The sequence below is a fragment of the Sapajus apella genome, unplaced genomic scaffold, assembly GCF_009761245.1.
Source record: "Sapajus apella isolate SASKATOON/1434 unplaced genomic scaffold, GSC_monkey_1.0 scaffold1, whole genome shotgun sequence".
In the NCBI taxonomy this organism is placed as follows: domain Eukaryota; kingdom Metazoa; phylum Chordata; class Mammalia; order Primates; family Cebidae; genus Sapajus; species Sapajus apella.
In genome coordinates, this window is record NW_022436941.1 from 55,012,521 (window position 1) to 55,035,690 (window position 23,170).

Sequence of the window (23,170 nt, forward strand, 5' to 3'; positions counted from 1 at the left end):
CTCGGACTCAGCCAGGCTGCTGTGTAGGCTTCCTCTGGCTCTTGTTTACACAGTTGAGATTAGATCTGCCTTCACAATGGCAGATGCCCTTCCCCCCACTGAGCTAGATTGTTACAGTTCGAGCTTGAACCGATGTGCTAGCTGTGAAACTCTCAAGCGAGAGGGCTTCAGTTTACTAGTCTTTGTGGGGGTGAAACCTGCCAAGCTTTATTACCTGTCTCCCTGCTTTCAGCTCTCCCTTTTCCTGTGGGGTGGGTTGATCTGTCCTACAGGTGCTCTCTGTGCTACCCAAAACCTCCACCAAGTGGGGTTGCTGGATCAGCTTAAGGAGAGTTTTGGCTGAGATGATGGGGTCTTCTAAATATACAATCATATCATCTGCAAATAGTGACAATTTGACTTCCTCCTTTCCTGATTGAATACCCTTCATTTCTTTTCCTTGCCTGATTACTCTGGCTAAAACTTCCAATACTATATTGAATAAGATTGGTGAGAGAGGGCATCCTTGTCTAGTGCCAGATTTCAAAGGGAATGCTTCCAGTTTTTGACCATTCAGCTTGATATTGGTAGTGGGTTTGTTCTAAATAGCTTTTATTATTTTATGATACATTCCATCGATACCTAGCTTATTGAGAGTTGTTAGCATAAAGGGCTGTTGAATTTTGTTGACAGCCTTCTCTGCACCTATTGAGATAATCATGTGGTTTTTGTCTTGGTTCTATTCATGTGGTGTATTACGTTTACAGCCTTGCATATGTTGAACCAGGCTTGCATGCCCGGGATGAAGCCTACTTGATCCTTATGTTATTGTTTTCTTTTTATCTAAATAAATTATCTATATGAAATAGTTTTAGCACAACAAGATACAGGTTTAATTACTTCAATACATTCTTCAAAGGTTTGTTTTCAGCTTGCCCTGTCCAAAATCTCCATTTGCCATTTTCCTTTATTCATATGAATTCGTATCTCTGCATTGCCAGTTATGGTTTTAGAGAAACAAATAGTAGGTAGTCTCCAATATATGACTAAAGCACAAATCAAAAGTATATTTTAATATCAGCTGCTTGATCTCTGAATATATTTTTCATGTAAGGAGACATTTTAAAATTTGGGGTTAGAAAAGAAAATATGTATTAAAAATAATTCAATTCATAATATAACTGACTGTTCATTTGTTATGGAAACCATTGAAGTGTAAGCTTGTGGTTATCAAAGTGATGTCTATACGTGTCTGATCCTTAGGTATCCATAGCCTCATGTGAAAAATATCCAATGAAAAAGTCAAGCAAAACTTAGATTGAAAACATAGTACTATTAAAAGGTAAATGACTAGTATCAGAATTGTGTTAAGTAGTGAGGGAAGCAGTGGTTAAAATACTGTAAATCTCTTACCAAAATAGCAATTTTAGATTTTCTCTCACCACTGGTTGTAGCTTTTCTTTCCATTGTCTGGAATTTTAAGAAATAAGGTGGTCATTTACGACAAACCCATAGAAAATAACCTAAATATCGACCAATATGAAAATAATTACAACATTAATACTACCACACACATAGACACACAAAAGCACAATGTCTACCCAATGAAAGTATTATTCTGTAGTCATTGAAAATATTTTTAAATACATTTAATAACAAAAACAATTTTACGACAAAGTATCAAGTCATGCAAGTGGTAGGTATCATGTCATCCAGTTATAATCATCCCAATTTAGTTTAACATGTTCCATCTCATCCAAAATCACCTTAGTTCAATATGTTGCATCTCATTTCAATTTACAGCTATCAACATTGTTGTAATATTTGAAATATATATAGACATGTATCAATACCTTAATGTAATAAAAATGTATTTGTTTTCAGTACTCTAGAGTCTCTCACCCAGAATATGAGGAAGTTGATTGAACAGAGTTAACACGGGTTAGGATAGCTTAAATAGATTTTGTTGGAGAGTGAAAACGGAAACATTGGAACTACTTCCTTCATACTGCGGTGATGAAAACTCCCAGGAATTCCCTTAAGCTTTTGAAACACATGGTCTTCATTTAGAGGACCGAGAAGTCTGGTTTTTTGTTTTTTTGTTTTTGTTTTTGTTTTTGTTTTTACTTGTGCCTAATGGAGCTAAAGTTGCAACTAAAAACTGGATAGAATTGGCTGGGTAGAGAATGGTCTCTCAGGTAGTTTGAGATGAAGGTTACAGAAGTGTTTCTAAATATGAGCCATTTGTGAGACAAGGCCAGACTGAAATCACTTTACATCTTGGACACAGGACTGTGACTGTAGAACAAGAGGAAGGCCAGAAAAATCAGGGTATCAAGATGGAGACTGAAGAGTATGTATATTCTAAGCCAAGGTAGCTTTACACAGTCCAAAAAATGTCTTTGGATTGAAAAGGAAAAAAAAAAAAAGAATTTCTCTGAAATATTTAGCCGTTGAAAGTGAAAATTCAGAGTCAAACAAAAATTACATTATTCCTTTACCACTCTTTTCTTCACTATTTTGAAAATTTTAGAGACCTAAATCAAGAATTATAGGAAAGACAGGAGTAAAAGGAAAGGAAGACTGAAATCTTACTATTAAATACATCCCATTCCTCCAAACTGGGGAATAGCTAATTACAGATTATTACCAGGAGAATGAAGGGAAAAATATTCCTTAGAATAAATTTTGAGATTTTCAATAATATATTTTGTCTGGTTTTGTGCAGGGGTTTTATTTTCGGTTATTATTTAGATAAATTTACATAAAATAAAATGCAAATATTTTTAAGTAGTTGGTTTAATGAATAATTGCTGAGTTTTGACAATTTTATAAATTTGTGTAAACACCATGCAAAACAAAATATAGACCATTTCTTCCATAAACCTTCCTAACGTCACTCTAAGCAAGTCACCCTTTCTGCCACCAGAGACAACTGTATTATGATATTTAACTTACATGGCTTTGAATCTCATCTATATAAGGATATATGTATGAGCATACATGTAGAACTATATATATGAGAATTATATATGCCCTATATATATAAGGATATATACAGAAGTTTTGTTCTATATGGGTAGGACAAAGGTTTTTTTTTAATCAACGTAATAGTTGTAGAAATTCAATCATATATTTCTGTGTACAGTTGTCCATTTCTGTTTATGTTTGAACATATAGCAAAACGTTATCCTTCTTTCTGTTGATTAATGTTTGCATTATTTCGAACTTACATCTTCTATGAAGGCTTATATACATTCTTCTGTATGTTATTGTGTGGAAAAATTTTATTTATATTATGACATCCAGAATCATCATTATTAGATCAAGTGTTTCTTTACATTAGTATTTTGTTTTCTATATTAATTTTTATATTTCTAAAATCAAGAAAATGTGCTTCTGTATTTTCCTCTATAAGCTTTATAATAGTTTTTTAATTCATATGTAAAATTTACCTCAAATTTATTTTTGTACATATACTGAGATACAAATGAGGTTTAATTTTATCCACACAGTTATCTAGTTTTTCTAACACCATTCTTCAAACATTTTTGTTTTGAATCAATTGAGTGCCTCATCATAAAACAATTAACTATGCATCCAGGCCTATTTCTAGATTTTTTATTTGTCTTTGTCATTGTACTTCATAATGTCTTAAAATTTAGTAGTATAATTCTTCCATTTTTGATATTGTTTTAGCTATAATAAATCATTTTAATATACATTTTTAATTCATCTTGTAAAATCTCTATACAAATTCTGCTGAGATTGGATTGGATTGTAATAAATTTGTAGACTGATTTAAAGGGAATTGACATTTCAAAAGTATTTAAAAATATTTAGCCACTATATATTTAAATCCATCTCCTGCAAAATTTTCACTCTTCTTTTTTTTTGGAAATTCCAAAATCCCTATTTGACCATTTGATAGTGTCTTACAGACTCAGATATCTTGGCAATCTTTCTCCATTTTTTTGTTTGTTCATTTTTTATAGATAATTTCTAATTCATATTGACTTGTCCTCAACTTTGTTGAAATTTTAATCTACTTTTGCCAGGGGTCCATTAAGTAATTGTATGATCTTTATTTGCTATATTTAATTTTTATTCAAAAATTTCCATATGGTTTAAAAATATTTTCTCCAAAGTGTATACATAGTCTTTAACAATTATGTTTTTCACTATTTTTCAATATGCTTATCATACTTATTTCAAAATTCCTGTTAATTAATTTCACCAGGTAGACCAATTCTAATTTTGCTTCTGTGCCAGTTATTAATTTATTTCCTCTCAACTCCAAATCCACTTTTTATTGCTCTGCGTGCAATATGGAAGCTTGAATTTATAAGCATTTCGTATTTTGCCAGCTGGTATGATGATTGGGCAGCATACTAAGCACTCAGTGGTGACCACCTGCAGTAAGTTTCAGTCACACGATCGCAAGCAGCTTCCCAGTCAGTTTTGCAAGCATTACAACGATCTTCTCACAGCTCAGCAGTAACTCTTTGGCCAGCTTCCTGGTGAGTTTCCAGCCTGCAATTGACAGCTCATCCCACAATTTTCTGCTTGCCTACCCTTGCTTGCAGTAACACAGTAAACTTTTCTGCTATTCAGTGGTTACAGCCACAGCACCTCCAATTAGATCTGAATCTCATCTATGTGTGGGGGAATGCCCTTCAAAAAATTTCCTTCCTTGAATATTCTGTCTCAGCCACATTGGTAGTGCTATTTCCTTTATCTAATATTTCCTTGTTCTCTAAAGTTCTATTTACACCTCATTAATCTTTATTACTAGTTAACCAAGATCCATTATTTAACACTTCCTATTCAAATACACTGTGTAGTTTCATTCTCTTGAATGGACCCTGACTGATAGAGAATTGGTAGTAGTAGTGCTCCCAGAAAACACACTGATAAAGATGGGAATTTGGAATGAGTTTGATTATGCCCTTGGGTTTGAACATACTGCTAAATTCGTCGATAACTGTATGTGGATGCTAATAATCCAGGACATTAGTGGCAACACAATTAATCAAATTATCATCTGTGTTAAATTGTGCTGAATTGCCACTAAAGTAACTGCCTAGGGAGTGCAAGTGACTGCTTAAGTCACTGTCAAGGCAGTAGAGATTACTACAAGAATGAGGACCGTGGTGTGAGATGGATTCTCTGCATGCACTGCAGGATTAATAGAAAGCAAATGACAAACTCAGGTCCCTTAACTCTCACCCCAATTTATAGAATGAAATTTAGGGCAGTTGGTTGAGAAAATATAAAAGAACAATAATAGTATTTTTCTAGTAGTTATAGGTCTGCTATTGCCAAAGAATTGAAGATATGTCTAGGTGCAGTGGCTCATGCCTGTAATCTCAACACTTTGGGAGGCCAAGGTGGGGCAGATCATTTGAACTCATTAGTTTGAGACCAGGCTGGAAAATGTGGTGAAATACTATTTGTATATAAACAAACACACACACACAAAACATTAGCTGGGTATGATGGTGCATACCCATTGTAACAGCTACTCGGAAGACTGAGGTTGGAGGATTGCTTGAACCCAGAAGGTGGAGGGTGCACTGAACCAAGATTACACCACTACATTCAAGCTTCGATGACATAGTGAAACCCTGTCTTAAAAATAAATAAATAAATAAATAAAAAGTTAAAAGGTAAAGAAAAAATCAGACAAAAAAAAAAATGTGTGGACTGATGAGTTCCAATGTTAGTTGAATTCAATCACGCCAAACACCTACATTAAAGTTACAGTATAGGTTAGAATACACTAAAACTTGTAATAGGAACATCTGGGAGAGCCAAATGAAACTGATCACCTTTTTCCTGTATATTACCCTGAGCCTCACTTACCATGGAAGTGGATGGCCCTCCTGTGTCTGATGAAACTGGAATTCTTTGCTTGAAAAATCCTATGTCATTAAAAGGAGATAGGTACTAATTCTACTCAAGGCTCATCATAATCACAGCCTGTTGCCTGTTACTAGGAGACACATAATAGTGCCAAAACGCATGATGTTCCAGGGAGAAATATATGTATTATTACCCACCCAAGAAGAGATAACTTAAACACCAAAAGAATTTCAAGACTTGGATAATATGTCTGTAGAAAATTGGTAACATGTTAGCCAAATGAAGAAGAAAAACATGCTATTTACTTACATGAACTTACTAGAGATTCTGAATCTAATGTATTCCCTCATACACTGAAGGTGGCTCAAGTGGCTTATTATTCAGATGAATGAAACTTGGACACAGAGGGGGCCTACATTTAAAGAACTTGAGATGCTGGAACTTAGCTGGCATGATATAAATGAGGGATTCTAAAAACTTAAGCATGTAGGAATGTGGGAATTATGATGCATGATTTGCATTCTCACTATATTCTGTTAGAAAATACAGAGACATTCCCTACATTAGGCATTAAAAATTCATTAGTGAAGGGAGCACATACTTTCTTGAAAGCCCCATAACTGCTCTCTTTTCTAAGCGAGATAGAACCATTTGGGATGCTGCCTAAAGAGGGGTTTTCTGATTTTCATTGTCAGCATAGATTACCAGAGTAGCAGAGGCCAAGTAACGTAGTTAATTGCCAAAATCAAGGTGGGCATGTTTACTGTAGGAGCCTACTGGTAATAAGAAAGCTTAGGCTGAAAGGATATTTCCCATTGGCTAAATAATTACTATATCAAAAAATGAAATAAGAAGACTACCAGTATAATTTCATATGTGTAAAGCAATATATTCCCACCGGTAATATTGTCTGTGGATATTTGATTTCAGATCTTTTAGATATTTTCTACATTTCCCAAATCACTCTTGCAATCAAAATTTTGTTGGTGGCCAATCCTAGTGTCTCACGCCTGTAATCCCAACACATTGAGAGGCCGAGGTGGGAGAATTGCTTCAAGTCTAGAAGTTTGAGATAAGCCTAGGCAACAAAGCAAGACACTGTCTCTACAAAAAAATAAAATAAAATAAAAACTAACCTGCTGTGGTGGCGCACACTTGCAGTCCCAGCTACTCAGGAGGCTGAGGCGAGATGATTGCTTCACCCTGGGAAGTCAAGGCTGCAATAAGTCTTCATTGCTTCACTGCACTCCTGCCTGCTTAGGCAACAAAGCAAGACACTGTCTCTAAGAAAAAAAAAAGAAAACTGGTTAAAAAATTGCCCTAATCAGATTTTTCAATAAATCTATATTTTCTACCCTTACTTCTTCTGGGAGAAAAACAAGATAAATCTTTTTCATAGAAGGGCTTCCTAAAATCCCTTTATAACCAAGAAAAGATAAAACTTAACCCACTTGTAAAAGACAAGGGCTGTGCCTGAATCTGTTGTTGATTTTTTTGTTCAGCGTTGTAACAAATACCTGTAGCAATAATTTCTCATTCCAATTAAACTAATATTCAATGAGTATCTGTAATATATTCAGCAGCACTAAAATGCATGATCCCCAGCATATATAAATAGTAAATCCCATAGATTCTGTCCTCATGGACTATATATTAATACAATGGTATTAATATTTGGAAAGGTGATTCTAACCAATAAAGCACAATTATTAAATATATTTAAGGACATAAGTCTATCCTTAGTCACAGTTTCACTTTCTGTGATTTCAGTTAGCCACACTCAACCACTATCAAAAATGTTAAATAAATGGAAGAATGTATGATAGAAATAAAGAATTCATAAGTTTTAAATTCTGCCCTGTTCTGAGTAATGTGATGAAATTTCGTGCCATCCTGCTTTGTCCTATCTGGGACATGAATCATCTCTTTGTCCAGAGAATCCATGCTGTATACACTACCCACCCTGTAGTTAGTAGTCATCTCAGCTATCCCATTGGCAAATCACAAGAATGATGAGTACAGCAAAATAAGATATTTTCAGAGAGAGAAATAGAGACCACATTCACATAACTTTTATTACAGTATATCGCTATAATTTTTCTATTTTATCAGTAGTAATTTTTGTTAATATCTTACTATGCCTAATTTATAAGTTAAAATTTATCATAGTATGTATATGTAGGAAAAGGAGAGTATATATAGGGTTCAATACTACTCATGGTCTCAGGCATCCACTGGGTGTCTTGGAACATGTCCCCCATGGATTAGGGGACACTACTTTAGAGATATATATGCATACATGGATACACAAATTATATGTACATATTGCATATATGCGGCATGTAATATAATCATTACATATACACAATGTGGATCTCAACATTACATATCATTTCAACGTGTGTATGTGTGTGCTCTCAACTCTGCCACAACATTGCTCTATATTAACAAATTGCAGAACAAGTTGTTATCTAAGGCAGAAGGGGGGAATTAAAGGTGAGTAGGAGAACAAAGCAAAACAGAAAATCTGAAAAATATTTTAAAGACTATCCATGTACTTGGAAACTAAATTAAAACAAAAAATATATAATTAACTTGATGCTACAGATACATCATCATTTGCATGACTATTACTAAAAAAATGAGTAAGCTCAACTACTATCTGAAACAATAAAACAATATGTATCACCTTGATACATATTGATCTATCATTTGTATGGTATGCATCCATAGTGAATTTGAAGAGGAAGCCCAGATGACAAAAGAAAAATTGTAATTGAATATTTGTACTCTTTTTTTTTATTTTTATTTTTATTGTACTTTAGGTTCTTGGGTACATGTGCAGATCATGCAGGATTGCTGCATAGGTACATACATGGAAATATGGTTTGCTGCCTCCATCCCCCCCATCACCCATATCTGGCATTTCTCCCTATGTTATCCCTCCCCAACCTCACGATCCCCCTCTGTACCTCCTCTACCACCTCAACAGATCCCAGCGTGTGATGCTCCCCTCCCTGTGTCCATGTGTTCTCATTGTTCAACACCCCGCTATGAGTGAGAACATGCGGTGTTTGATTTTCTGTTCTTGTGTCAGTTTGCTGAGAATGATGATTTCCAGATTCATCCATGTGAGTGAATCTACAAAGGACATGAGGTCATCTTTTTTACAGCTGCATAGTATTCCGTGGCATATATGTGCCACATTTTCCTTGTCCAGTCTATCATCAGGCATTTGGGTTGGTTCCAGGTCTTTGCTATTATAAACGGTGCTGCAATGAACATATGTGTGCAGGTGTCTTTATAATAGAACAAATATGTATTAGCATTCTTAAGACTCTACTCTGATTGCAATCATGTCGTTTCACACTTATTATATAGTGATTAGAATTATTCATCAATTTTGTGTTTTTTTTAATTCCCACTCACACATTATGTAATACTAGGGACTATATTTCATAAACATTTGCATAATGTAGTAACACTCTGGACAGTGACTTATTTTAGAAATAATACATTTTCTTCATTTATTACCTATATTTACTTAACAATGAAATAAGCACAATGGCTATCTCTTAGGATTTAAGATTGTATATGCTTTTAGGAGCCTGGCACAGTGGTTCATGCCTATAATCTCAACTACTCAGGAGACTGAGGTGGAAGGACCACCTGAGGCCAGTAGTTTGAAACTAGCCTGGACAACATAGCAATATCCCATCTCTTAAAAGAACAGCAATAATACTTTTTAAAAAACTATACACATATTAGTTATTAGAGTTAAGGCAGTTTGATTTTTAACTATGAAATATTAATTTAATGATTATTATTTGACTTTATAGTAAGATAATATAAAATTGCAATAAAAAACAAATATTTTATAGCTTGTAATCATGTCTTTCTTTTACTAACAATTTTCTATCATAGAAAGCTTTACTTTCTATCCAGAATTTTAGGTAAAAGGAATGAATATGTAAATATTGACAATCTCTTATGTGTTATGAAAAATATGTAACAGCTTTATATAAAAAAGTTATAATTCATTCTTAAACAGCATTGTGTGATCCTTGATATTTCCTAAAAACTTCCAAATAACTCTTCCAAAAAACTTCTTAATACCTTAGGTTTTCTATAAAGTAATTCAGTGAAGTGACCAAATGCCCCTCATTTTAATGGACTGTATCAGCCTCCCAGGAACTTTCACTGGAACATTACCTCGTCCCTTTATAGCTCTATTCTCAAATAATAGTTCTTGTCCTCTTTCAAAAAGTCAGCAATTTTAAGAGCATTTTTTATTAGAAGATTTTACCTCATTTAGTGGAGACATTTTTAAAGCAATAATCATTCTTTTCTGAGTACTTAGTTTGTTGAGACAGCATACAAATGTTTTTAGAGTAACTAAACATGAGACTTGTATTAGTACATATTTAATAATTTTCTAAATATTCACTTTCTTTTAAATTAACAATTATGCAAATATTGACTAAATGTCCACTGTATCTTAAAGTGCCAAATCCTGGCATGGCAGGTAGATTAAAATAAATGTTTTTAAAATGAAAAAAAAAAAAAAAGATAAAGAAAATAGAACATAGTGACTGTCAATAAAGAAGTATAAAACCTTTGCTGGTGAATTGCAATTTAAAAAGTGAAAATTACCTGTCTGGAAGAAGGGTAGTTTCACAGGGGGATAAAAAGAGTTACCTGGACTACATCTTGAAAAATTAGTGAGAATCATGAAGTATACAGGGAGAAAAATAATCGGAGTCATTGTGTAATATATCAAGGAAGACTAACAGAAAGACTAGTGAGAAACACTGTTATTCAATAATAGTGTCATGTGGGAGGAGGGGAACCAAGACCCTGATTGAGTCAGATTTGTTTACTAAGAAGATACTGGGATGCTCTTGGCTCTAAGTCACAGAAAATTAACTACGTAAAAGAAATAAAGTTATGTTAGTAAGAGTGTATGTCAGGCTCAGTGTCATTCTCAGGCAGCTTTCGGCATCCTTTTCAGGCATAACAACATCCAGAGATAGGAAAACACAGATTTTTATGGTATTCCTTTAAGACAGATGACATGTAAAACGATGTGTAAAACAAATGTCAAAATGTGTATTTATAAGTTAAAATATACATCTAGAAATATGTGCAAACAAAATTAAAGAGTGTTGTTCCAGTCTCACCATGGGAAAAAATATATAGAGAGACTACGAAGCCACATGTTCAAAATTCCTTTAAGTAATACCGCGTGTAAAGCAGTTGAAGTGAAAACACACTCATACCCTGAAATAGAAGTTGTTTGCTCTGCCTCGATATCTTTCTTAGCAGTAGAGAATGCTTCTCCATGAGTTCTTAGCAGTCCTTCCCAATGCACTGGCCAGAAGTGAGACACATGGCTTTGGTAAGGGACCACATTGACTGATGGACACCAATAAGAGAAAACAAGTGCAATGTTGTTAGCAGTTACCACCCCTGGAATAGCTTAACAAAATTGTTGCTTTGTTTTGTTTTGTTTTAAAGAGAATGGAGAGAGGATTGGTTAGGTAAAGAAGCAGTTTATTTACCAAGGACAAAGGAAACTACCGGCATGTTTACTGACGCTAATAAAGTTTATTAAGTCAGTGAAACACTTAGATTTACAGAATCAAATGAACATGAAATTTGTGGGAGGTAGGTTTCAAAATGATGTCTTGAGTCTATGTTTTACAGTTTAAAGAAGACTGGATTAGTATCTCTATGTTTTTAAATTTGTTTGACAAACTATGAGTTTAAATTTAACAAATGAAAATCCATCAGAGGTTTCACGTAAGATAGTGTAATGGATTTTTTTATAAAGCGAATGGTAGTTGATGATATAAGACAGCATAGAGCAGAAGCAAGAGATCCATGTTTTAAATATCGGATTATATCGGGAGAGACATTACGTAGGACTTAGCTATTATAGTGATAATAGTACTGCAGAAGAGCAATTCTATTGCAGAAGAGTATTGCAGAAGTGGTTTTCTCCACCTATGTGTCTGGTGTTAATATTGATAGGACTTATGAAAAATAAACCATTGAAAAGGGGAAAGAAAAGCTTTAAGAATGATATCTAGATTATACTAAGACAACCTTAAATAATACCAATAAGAGTGAATAAGTTGATATTCAGGGAAATAATATTTTGACATATTATTTTGAGTTATTGGCAAGATATCCTGGAGTTGACTTTCAATATGTACACACACATATGCATCTGGAGCATGGGAAATGTGAAATCAAGAGATGTAACCAAAGCAATCATTCATGAAGATATAAGAGATCATTTAGAGAAAATATATGACATAAAGACAAGAAATTCACAGAGCAGGTTTTTACAACTTTGCCTTTTTAAAAATTCTTCTCTCATTCCAGTTAACACAGTGGACTGACCTCAATGTTTGGATTCGAGAAATTACATCATTCCCAGACTTCAGGATTTTTTCAGAGAAAAAATATATAGCAACATTAACAATATTAATTTATACCGTCTCTAAAATAGGTGGTAATAGCGTCCAACGCAGGTGAATATATGCTTTTGTGACAAGAACTGTGTAACATCAATTTTATCTGTTTGAATGTTGCGTATCTTTTGTTCTTAAGAATTGCTCAGTCAATGACTACTTTCAGTGATGTAATTTTAACCCTTAGATGAGGACTATTCCATTATGTGACAAAGTTACCTAAATATTTTTAAGGACAAACTTCTTAAAAAATATTAATTTATTTAGCATAGAATACAGCTATTATGTGGTTTCAAATAGTAAAATTTCCAAATGTTGAGCACATTCTATTTGTCAAATATATTTGCTTGTGCTACAAAATGTTACTGTATCCCTGTAAGAGAGAAAACATATTAGAAACAAAATTGTATAGTGCTTACTTTATAAAACTTGTACCTAGAAATATACGAAAATAAAATATAAGCAATGAGTTCAACCCCGGTGTGAATAAATGTGTAAAAATCATATCAATAAAATCTTATATGTACCAAATTTTGTATATAACATATAAAGCAGACAAAGTGAAAATGTAATCTATATTCATAATTTCCTGTAATTCCTAAATCAAAGTGCTTGGATACAGGTGTAATCTAATTTTATAAAATCTACATATTATTCAAATGATTTGAAGCAGGAAAAATGGTCATGTTGTAAATATTATTTGGCAAGTCACATATTATTATTTTGGAACTGAGTGGAGACCTAAAGAAAATAAGGGGATTAGCTAAAGAGGAAGACATATTGTTTTGTTATACCCCAGAGATTTCTCTGAGTGAAAAAAAAAAAAAAATTATGGATAAGGTAGAATGAGAATTTATAATGGTAAAATAAAGACAGCATGATTGAAATTAAGAGAAAGAAAGAAACAGAGAATAAGAAGTGACTATAAAGAAAAGTACAGTCCAGAATATGTGAGGTTTTGTCACATGAATTGATTTTGGTCTTTATTTGAAGTGTAATGGAAGCCATTAACATACTTTAAGCCAAAAGATTACATGATAAGACTTGCCCTCAGAATATATAATCTGTTATATTATGAAGAATTAATGGAGAGACACATAAGGGACCCCAACAGAATGACTTTACTGTCCTTCATGTGAGTGATAGTAGTAAACATGGAGCGAAGGGATTGGTTTGAGAAGTATTCCAGTCAAACAGCCCAGATATTCATAATAAATTATCTCTAAGAAGTGTTAGGCAGCCAAGTAATATAACGACAACTAGATGTCTGGCTTCTGAAAAAGAGTTAATAGTGCCATTTTACTATTTAGAAAAATGCTTCACATCACTTATCATCAGAGAGATGCAAATCAAAACCACAATGAGATACCAACTCACACCAGTCAGAGTGGCTATTATTTAAAAGTCAAAGTCAAAAGATGCTGGTGAGGCTGCAAAGAAGAGAATGCGCTTATACACTGTTGGTGGAAATGTAAATTAGTTGAGCCACTGTGGAAGGTAGTTAGCAGATTTCTCAAATAACTAAACCATGAGCTGTCATTTGACACAGGAATCCCATTACTGGGTATGTGCCCAAAGAAAAATAAATTGTTCTACCAAAAAGACAAATGCACCCATATGTTTGTCACCGCACTGTGGACAATAGCAAAGAGATGGAACCAACCCAGGTGCTCATTAATGATGGATTGGAGAAAGGAAATGTGGTATGTGTATACCATGGAATAGTATACAATCAAGAAGAACAAGATCATGTTCTTTGCAGCAACATGAATGTGGTCAGAGGCCATTATTCTAAATGCACTAATGCAGAAACAGAAAACCAAATACTGCATGTTCTTACTTACAAGTGGGAACTAAACAATGTGAAACATCTTGATGGACATAAAGATGACAGTAACAGAAACTGGAGAATACTAGAGGGGTAAGGGAGGAAGCAGGGCAAGGGCTGAAAATTATTTGGAACTATGCTCAGTACCTGGTGACAGATCATTTATAATACAAGCTGTAGCATCACACAATATATCCAGGTAAAAAACCTGCACATGTGCCTCCTGAATCTAAAATAAAAGTTGGGGAAAAAAAAAAGAAAACTAGACAAGTGCCAGGTTTGGAAGGGAAGATCACAAATTTGCTTTTAGTCATTTGATTTTGAAATGCCTAGGTTCCGAAATTGAGCAGCTGGGTTCAGGACAAAGACCTCACTAAAGAAAATTATAGGTTTAGTTTTCTTTACCCAGCTACTCATTTTAAGCATCTTCACTTTTTGATTCTTAGGATTCTTTCTATCTCAGGCTGTAATTTCTGCAATCTCATACACATATAGCTCCAATTACCACAAACATACAGATGACTCACAATTTATAGTTCAAGTTAATAGCCTTCTCATTTCATTCTGTATTTCCTCCTTAGGCAATCTCATACATACATAGCCTCAATTACCAAAGACATGCAAATGACTCAAAAAGTTATAGTTAATTTTTGGACTGCTGTCTCCATAACGAGACCCAGATATGTCCAATCCTTTCTTAACATTTCCCTTTAAAGTCACCTAAAAATTTAAAAATGAAAGGCAAGATGATATCAAAAAAGAACAGGCAACTATTGACAGGAAATTGAGAAAATTAAAAATTACCCTTGATGCTGACGTAAGCCTTATTAGTGAGACTGAAGAACAGTTTTATAGCTTGATGAGGATGGGAGTCAGACTTTATTAGGTTGAATAATAAATAATAGATGAAAGAATGGAAACAGTTAAGTATTAAAGTTTGCTTTTGAAAGGAGAATACTTGTTAGTTTTTTAATAAAAGAAAAGAGAAAACGTGCAAAAGCCAATAGCAAATATGCAGATGCAGAGGGAGGAAGTTGATTATGTAAGAGAATAAGAATATCTAAAAGGATAAATTTACTGAGAATAGAAGGGATAGACATTAAAACAAACATAAAGGAATTAAAGCACAGCTTGCTAAGCTCAAAGGCCAGAATTTGTTATTTACGAGGTCCAAGTGAGGCCAATAATTTGCATATATAACAAATTCCACATTGATGAAGTCCCTGCTTCTCCATGGACCACACCTTGTGACCCACTTCTGCGGAGAGTGGAGGATTGAGTTGAACAAAAATGTAGCAGTATACTGGGCAGTGTTGAGTGCTAATTTGAAAATATGATCATAATATTATAGTAGTATGAACTATGCTAAGATTTAAATGTTAGAATATTTGAGCATTTCTCTAACAACCCTTGACTGCGAGGGTTCTTACTTATCTAAAGTAATATATTGGGAATAGTCAGGGTTAGGGTCCTATTAAAATATAAAGGAAAGCATGTTCATAAAAGGATGAAAATATTATGAAAATTATAGCTTTGGAAATCTTAGTTGAAAATATTGAAATGATTTTATGATACTGTAATGATTACTTTAGTTCTTTTAATATTTTTTATTAGCCAATATATTCAGGAGATAATACTTTAAATGAAAACATTAGATATCAGGCCACAAAAATCTCAAACTTTGTAAAAGGCAGGTTTCATGTTATTTCAAACTGTGTTTAAAATTTTGTTTCAGCTACTGTTTTCAAATGTAGCTTTAGAGACTACTTTCAAGCCTGCTAGAAAATTATAGCTTTTTATTTATACATTTTGATGAAACATCACGTCTTCAAGGGATCTTGAAATGAGTAAGACTAGAAGATGGCCATTTAGGAACAGCTCAGGAAAGCAGCTCCCAGTGAAAGAGCAGAGGCTGCTGCAGGTGATCCCCAGGCAAGCAGGGCCTGGAGTGAACCTCAGCAGACCGACAGCAGAGGGGCCAGACTGTCAGAAGGAAAACCAAGAAACAGAAATAACCTCATCATCAACAAACAGAACGTCCACTCAGAGACCCAATCTGAAACCCAGCAACTACAAAGTCGACAGGTGGATAAATCCTTTAAGATGGGAAGAAACCAGCGCAAAAAGGATGAAAACACCCAAAACCAGAACACCTCTCCTCCTACAAGGGATCACAACTCCTCACCAGCAAGGGAACAAGGTTGGATGGAGAACGAGTGTGATGATGAAATGACAGAATCAGACTTCAGAAGGTGGGTAGTAAGAAACTTCTGTGAACTTAAAGAACATGTTCTAACCCAATTCAAAGAAACTAAGAACCTTGACAAAAGATTTGACGAAATGCTAACGAGAATGGACAAAATACAAAGGAATATAAGTGAATTGATGGAGCTGAAAAACGCAACATGAGAACATCGTGAAGCATGCACAAGTGTCAACAGCCGAATTGACCAAGCAGAAGAAAGCATATCAGAGGTCGAAGATCAACTCAATGAAATAAAACGGGAAGGCAAGACTGGAGAAAAAAGGGTAAAAAGGAATGAACAAAGTCTCCAAGAAATGTGAGACTATGTGAAAAGACCTAATCTACGTTTGATAGGCGTACCTGAATGCGACGAAGAGAATGAATCCAAGCTGGAAAATACTCTTCAGGATATTATCCAGGAAAATTTCTCCAACCTAGCAAGGCAGGCAAACATTCAAGTCCAGGAAATACAGAGAACACCACAAAGATATTTGTTAAGAAGAGCAACCCCAAGGCACATAATCATCAGATTCACCAGGGTTGAAATGAAGGAGAAAATACTAAAGGCAACCAGAGAGAAAGATCAGGTTACCACAAAGGGAAGCCCATCAGAGTCACAGCAGATCTCTCAGCAGAATCCCTACAAGCCAGAAGAGAGTGGGGGCCAATATTCAACATCCTTAAAGCAAAGAACTTTCAACCCAGAATCTCCTATCCAGCCAAACTAAGCTTTATAAGAGAAGGAAAAATAAAATCCTTTGTGAACATGCAAGTACTCAGAGATTTCGTCACCACCAGGCCAGCTTTACAAGAGCTCCTGAAAGAGGCTCTACACATATAAAGGAATAACCAGTACCAGCCACTCCAAAAACATGCCAAAAGGTAAAGAGAATCAACACAATGATGAATCTGCATCAACTAATGGGCAAAACATCCAGCTAGCACCAAAATGGCAGTATCAAATTCGCACATAACAATATTAACCCTAAATGTAAATGGACTAAATGCACCAGTCAAAAGACACAGACTGGCAAATTGGATAAAAAGCCAAAACCCATCGGTGTGCTGTATCCAGGAAACCCATCTCACATGCAAGGATACACAAAGGCTCAAAATAAAGGGATGGAGGAAGATTTACCAAGCAAATGGAGAGCAAAAAAAAAGCAGGAGTTGCAATTCTCATCTGTGATAAATTAGACTTTAAAGCAACAAAGATCAAAAGAGACAGAGAAGGACATTACATAATGGTAAAAGGATCAATGCATCAAGAAGAGCTAACGATCCTAAATATATATGCACCCAATACAGGAGCACCCAGATACATAAGGCAAGTTCTTAATGACTTACAAAGAGACTTAGACTCCCACACAATAATAGTGGGAGACTTTAACACCCCATTGTCAATATTAGACAGATCAACCAGACAGAAAATTAACAAGGATATCCAGGACTTGAACTCAGACCTGGACCAAGCAAACCTAATAGACATTTACAGAACTCTCCACCCCAAATCCACAGAATATACATTCTTCTCAGCACCACATCACCCCTACTCTAAAATTGACCACATAATTGGTAGTAAATCACTCCTCAGCAAATGCAAAAGAACGGAAGTCATAACAAACAGTCTATCAGACCACAGTGCAATCAAGTTAGAACTCAGAATTCAAAAACTAACTCAGAACCGCACAGCTTCATGGAAACTGAACAACTTGCTCTTGAATGTTGACTGGATAAACAATGAAATTAAGACAGAAATAAAGATGTTCTTCGAAACCAACGAGAATAAAGACACAACAAACCAGAATCTCTGGGACACATTTAAACCAGTCTCTAGAGGAAAATATGTAGCAATAAGTGCCCACATGAGAAGCAAGAAGAGATCAAAAATTGACACCCTATCATCAAAACTGAAAGTGCTAGAGGAGCAAGATCAAAAAAACTCAAAATCTAGCAGAAGACAAGAAATAGCTAAGATCAGAACTGAAGGAGATAGAGACACAAAAAACCCTTCAAAAAATCAATAAATCCAGGAGCTGGTTTTTTGAAAATATCAACAAAATAGACAGACCACTAGCCAGATTAATAAAAAAGAAAAGAGAGAATAACCAAACTGATGCCATAAAAAACGATAAAGGGGATATCACCACAGATTTCACAGAAATTCAAACCATCATCAGAGATTATTACAAACAACTCTATGCATATAAACTAGTAAACCTGGAAGAAATGGATAAATTCCTGGACACTTGCCTCCTCCCAAGCCTAAACCAGGAAGAAGCCGAAACCCTGAACAGACCCATAACAAGGTCTGAAGTTGAGGTAGAAATTAAGAGCTTACCACCCCAAAAAAGCCCAGGTCCAGACGGGTTCACAGCCGAATTCTACCAGACATACAAAGAGGAGCTGGTACCATTTCTTCTGAAACTATTCCAAACAATACAAAAAGAGGGAATTCTTCCCAAATCATTTTATGACATCAACATCATCCTGATTCCAAAACCCGGCAGAGACTCAACAAGAAAAGAAAACTTCAGGCCAATATCCATGATGAACATAGACGCAAAGATCTTCAATAAAATACTGACAAGCCGATTGCAACAGCACATCAAAAAGCTTATCCACCATGATCAAGTAGGCTTCACCCCGGGGATGCAAGGCTGGTTCAACATACGCAAGTTTATAAACGTAATTCACCACATAAACAGAACCAGAGACAAAAACCACATGATTATCTCAATTGATGCAGATAAGGCCTTTGGCAAAATTCAACAGCCCTTTATGCTAAAAACCCTCAATAAGCTATGTATTGATGGAACGTATGTCAAAATAATAAAAGCTATTTATGACAAACCAACAGCCAATATCATACTGAATGGGCAAAAACTGGAAGCATTCCCCTTGAAATGTGGCACCAGACAAGGATGCCCTCTCTCACCACTCCTATTCAGTATAGTACTAGAAGTTCTAGCCAGAGCAATCAGGCAAGGAAAAGAAAGAAAGGGCATTCAAATAGGAAAGGAGGAAGTCAAATTGTCTCTATTTGCAGACGACATGATTGTATATCTAGAAGACCCCATCGTCTCAGCCCCAAATCTCCTGAAACTGATAAGCAAGTTCAGCAAAGTCTCAGGATACAAAATCAATGTGCAAAAATCACATGCATTCCTATACACCAATAACAGACTTAAAGAGAGCCAAATCAAGAACAAACTGCCATTCACAATTGCCACAAAGAGAATAAAATACCTAGGAATACAACTAACAAGGAACGTAAAGGACCTCTTCAACGAGAACTACAAGCCACTGCTCAATGAAATAAGAGAGGACACAAACAGATGGAGAAACATTCCATGTTCATGGTTAGGAAGAATCGATATCTTGAAAATGGCCATACTGCCCAAAGTAATTTACAGATTCAATGCTATCCCCATCAAGCTACCAATGACCTTCTTCACAGAACTGGAAAAAATCGCCTTAAACTTCATATGGAACCAAAAGAGAGCCCGCATAGCCAAGTCAATTCTGAGCAAAAAGAACAAAGCGGGAGGCATCACACTACCAGACTTCAAACTATACTACAAGGCTACAGTAATCAAAACAGCATGGTACTGGTACCAAAACAGACATATAGACCAATGGAACAGACAAAGGTCTCGGAGGCAACACAACATATCTACAACCATCTGATCTTTGACAAACCAGACAAAGACAAGCAATGGGGAAAGGATTCCCTATTCAATAAATGGTGTTGGAAAAGCTGGCTAGCCATGTGCAGAAAGCAGAAACTGGGCCCCTTCCTGACACCTTACACTAAAATTAACTCCAGATGGATTAAAGACTTAAGCATAAGACCTAACACCATAAAAACCCTAGAGGAAAATCTAGGCAAAACCATTCAGGACACAGGTGTAGGCAAGGACTTCATGACCAAAACACCAAAAGCATTGGCAACAAAAGCCAAAATAGACAAATGGGACCTAGTCAGACTCCACAGCTTCTGCACGGCCAAAGAAACAGTCATTAGAGCAAATAAGCAACCAACAGAATGGGAAACATTTTTTACAGTTTACCCATCTGACAAAGGGCTGATATCCAGAATTTACAAATAACTAAAACAGATTTACAAGAAAAAAACTAACAAGCCCATTCAAAAGTGGGCGAAGGATACGAACAGACACTTTACAAAAGAAGACATACATGAGGCCAACAAACATATGAAAAAATGCTCATCATCACTGGTCATCAGAGAAATGCAAATCAAAACTACATTGAGATACCATCTCACGTCAGTTAGAATGGCGATCATTAAAAAATCTGGAGACAACAGCTGCTGGAGAGGATGTGGAGAAATAGGAACACTTTTGCACTGTTGGTGGGAGTGTAAATTATTTCAACCATTGTGGAAGACAGTGTGGCAATTCCTCAAGGACCTAGAAATAGAAATTCCATTTGACCCAGCAATCCCATTACTGGGTATATATCCAAAGGATTATAAATGGTTCTACAATGAGGACACGTGCACACGAATGTTCATTGCAGCACTGTTTACATTAGCAAAGACCTGGAACCAACCCTAATGCCCATTGATAATAGACTGGATAGGGAAAATGTGGCACATATACACCATGGAATATTATGCAGCCATCAAAAACGATGAGTTTGGGTCCTTTGTAGGGACATGGATGAACCTGGAAACCATCATTCTCAGTAAACTGACAGAAGAACAGAAGATCAAACACCACATGTTCCTACTCATAGGCGGGTGTTGAACAACGAGAACACATGGACACAGGGAGGGGAGCACTACACACTGGGGTCAGTTGGGGGGAAATAGGGGAGGGACGGTGGGGGGTGGGGAGCTGGGGGAGATAGCAAAGGGAGAGATGCCAGATGTAGGTGATGGGGAGGAAGGCAGCAAATCACACTGCCATGTGTGCACCTATGCAATAATCTTGCATGTTCTTCACATGTACCCCAAAACCTAAAATGCAATAAAATAAATAAATGGGAAAAAAAAAAAGAAATGAGTAAGACTACTTTGTAATTTTTATCTTCTATTAAGCAAAATACAGTGAAGTAAATACATTTAAATTAAATCATATGTGTTTCAATATTTTAAAAAATAAAAAAATAAACTCATTTTTTTAGCCACAGGTTTTTCTAAAGCCATCTCAATTTGGCTGTCGGAAAGTTGAATGAATCATTAAAAAAGTGTCTGCAGTTAATTTCTATGCTATTTTATTTTTCTTTGTTAGCAGGGTTGTTTTCGGCAGAAAAACATAATTCTCTTCTTCATTCAAAAAGGGAGAATTCACTAGAGTTCCTTCTTGGAATTAATGTAATCAGTATTCTAAATACTAATTTTCAAGCAGTTGGACAGGAGCCAACACAGCAGGCAAAAGAAAGTTGATTTCTGTCAGAACTCTCATCTCTTTCATTCATTGGGTTCCATGTGAAATTGCTATATGTGATATAAAAAGTGAGTTCAGATGATTTAAGCCAAAATCTTGAAGAAATGTGTGAGAGACCTGCTTAATTGTCACTGAGGAGTGGTTAGGGGCAGAGTAGCTTAAGAGTATGCTCATGCAGCTAGTAAGTTGTTATAAACTGAAAGTTTTTATACCCAAACTAACAAATGCATATGTTAAAATCTTAACGCAAAAAGGTCTTTAGCAAGGTGATTAGGTCATGAGAGAAGAGCCCTCATAAAAGTGATCCATTTATGAACATCTTTTCCTTTACATTTTAATTTCACCCTAACCTTGACTATTTCCAATAAATCACTTTAGATCAGTAAGCACCCTATCAGCCAAGCGTTATTCCTAAACTTATAGTGCTACCAACTAATCTAATATTTAAATATTAGAATATTTGAGTATTTGGAAATAAGTTTAAGATCATAATTTCAAATTAGCACTCACCACTGCCCAGCATACTGCTACTTTTTTTGCTCAATTCAAAAAATAAGAGGCCCTTATGAAAGGTACAAGAAACACCACTCACTCATTCCACCTGGTATATGAACCAAGAAGCAGGCCCTCACAAGACATCAAATCTACTGGTGGCTTCTAGTAAATAACAAATTCATGGACTTCCTGGGCTCAATAGCTGTGAGAAATACATTTCCGATCTTTATAAGTCAGTCTACGGTAGTTTTTAGACAGAAATATACATGCTCATAATATATACATTGCCGTGAGCATACGATTATTTCTCTTTATTATATGGAAAGTCTAGTATATGAAATAAGTTAATCCTCAGAAAGGTTTTAGTATAGTGACTGATACATAATATATGTACAATAGATGTGAACTAGAACAACAATAGCTACAGAAGCTTTTCTCAATCAGGCATTCTTTCAATAATTGGTTGCACTAAAAACCAAAATCAACTTCTAGGTTGTATTTACACTTTTGCATTAAAATTATTGTTGCTCTCTGGACTATATATATAATTATATTTCAATATAATTACAAATAAGTGACAAATGTCCACTACCTACTTATATGTAGGACATTTTATCATTGGTTTTTATTATAAACTTGTAAAAACTTATCACAGTTTCCTGGTGCCTGGCATCAACTTTAATATATACTTTAACAAGTATTTAAAACGTTAAAAAAAAAAAAACTAATGGTAAGAAGACTAGCTTTAATGTACTATAAAAACATCTGTCACTTTAACATGTTTGGGAATATTATATGTTTTCTATTGACTTTAAATTCACTACCATAAAATCATATACCTCTATATAAAGCATGAAAAAAAAAG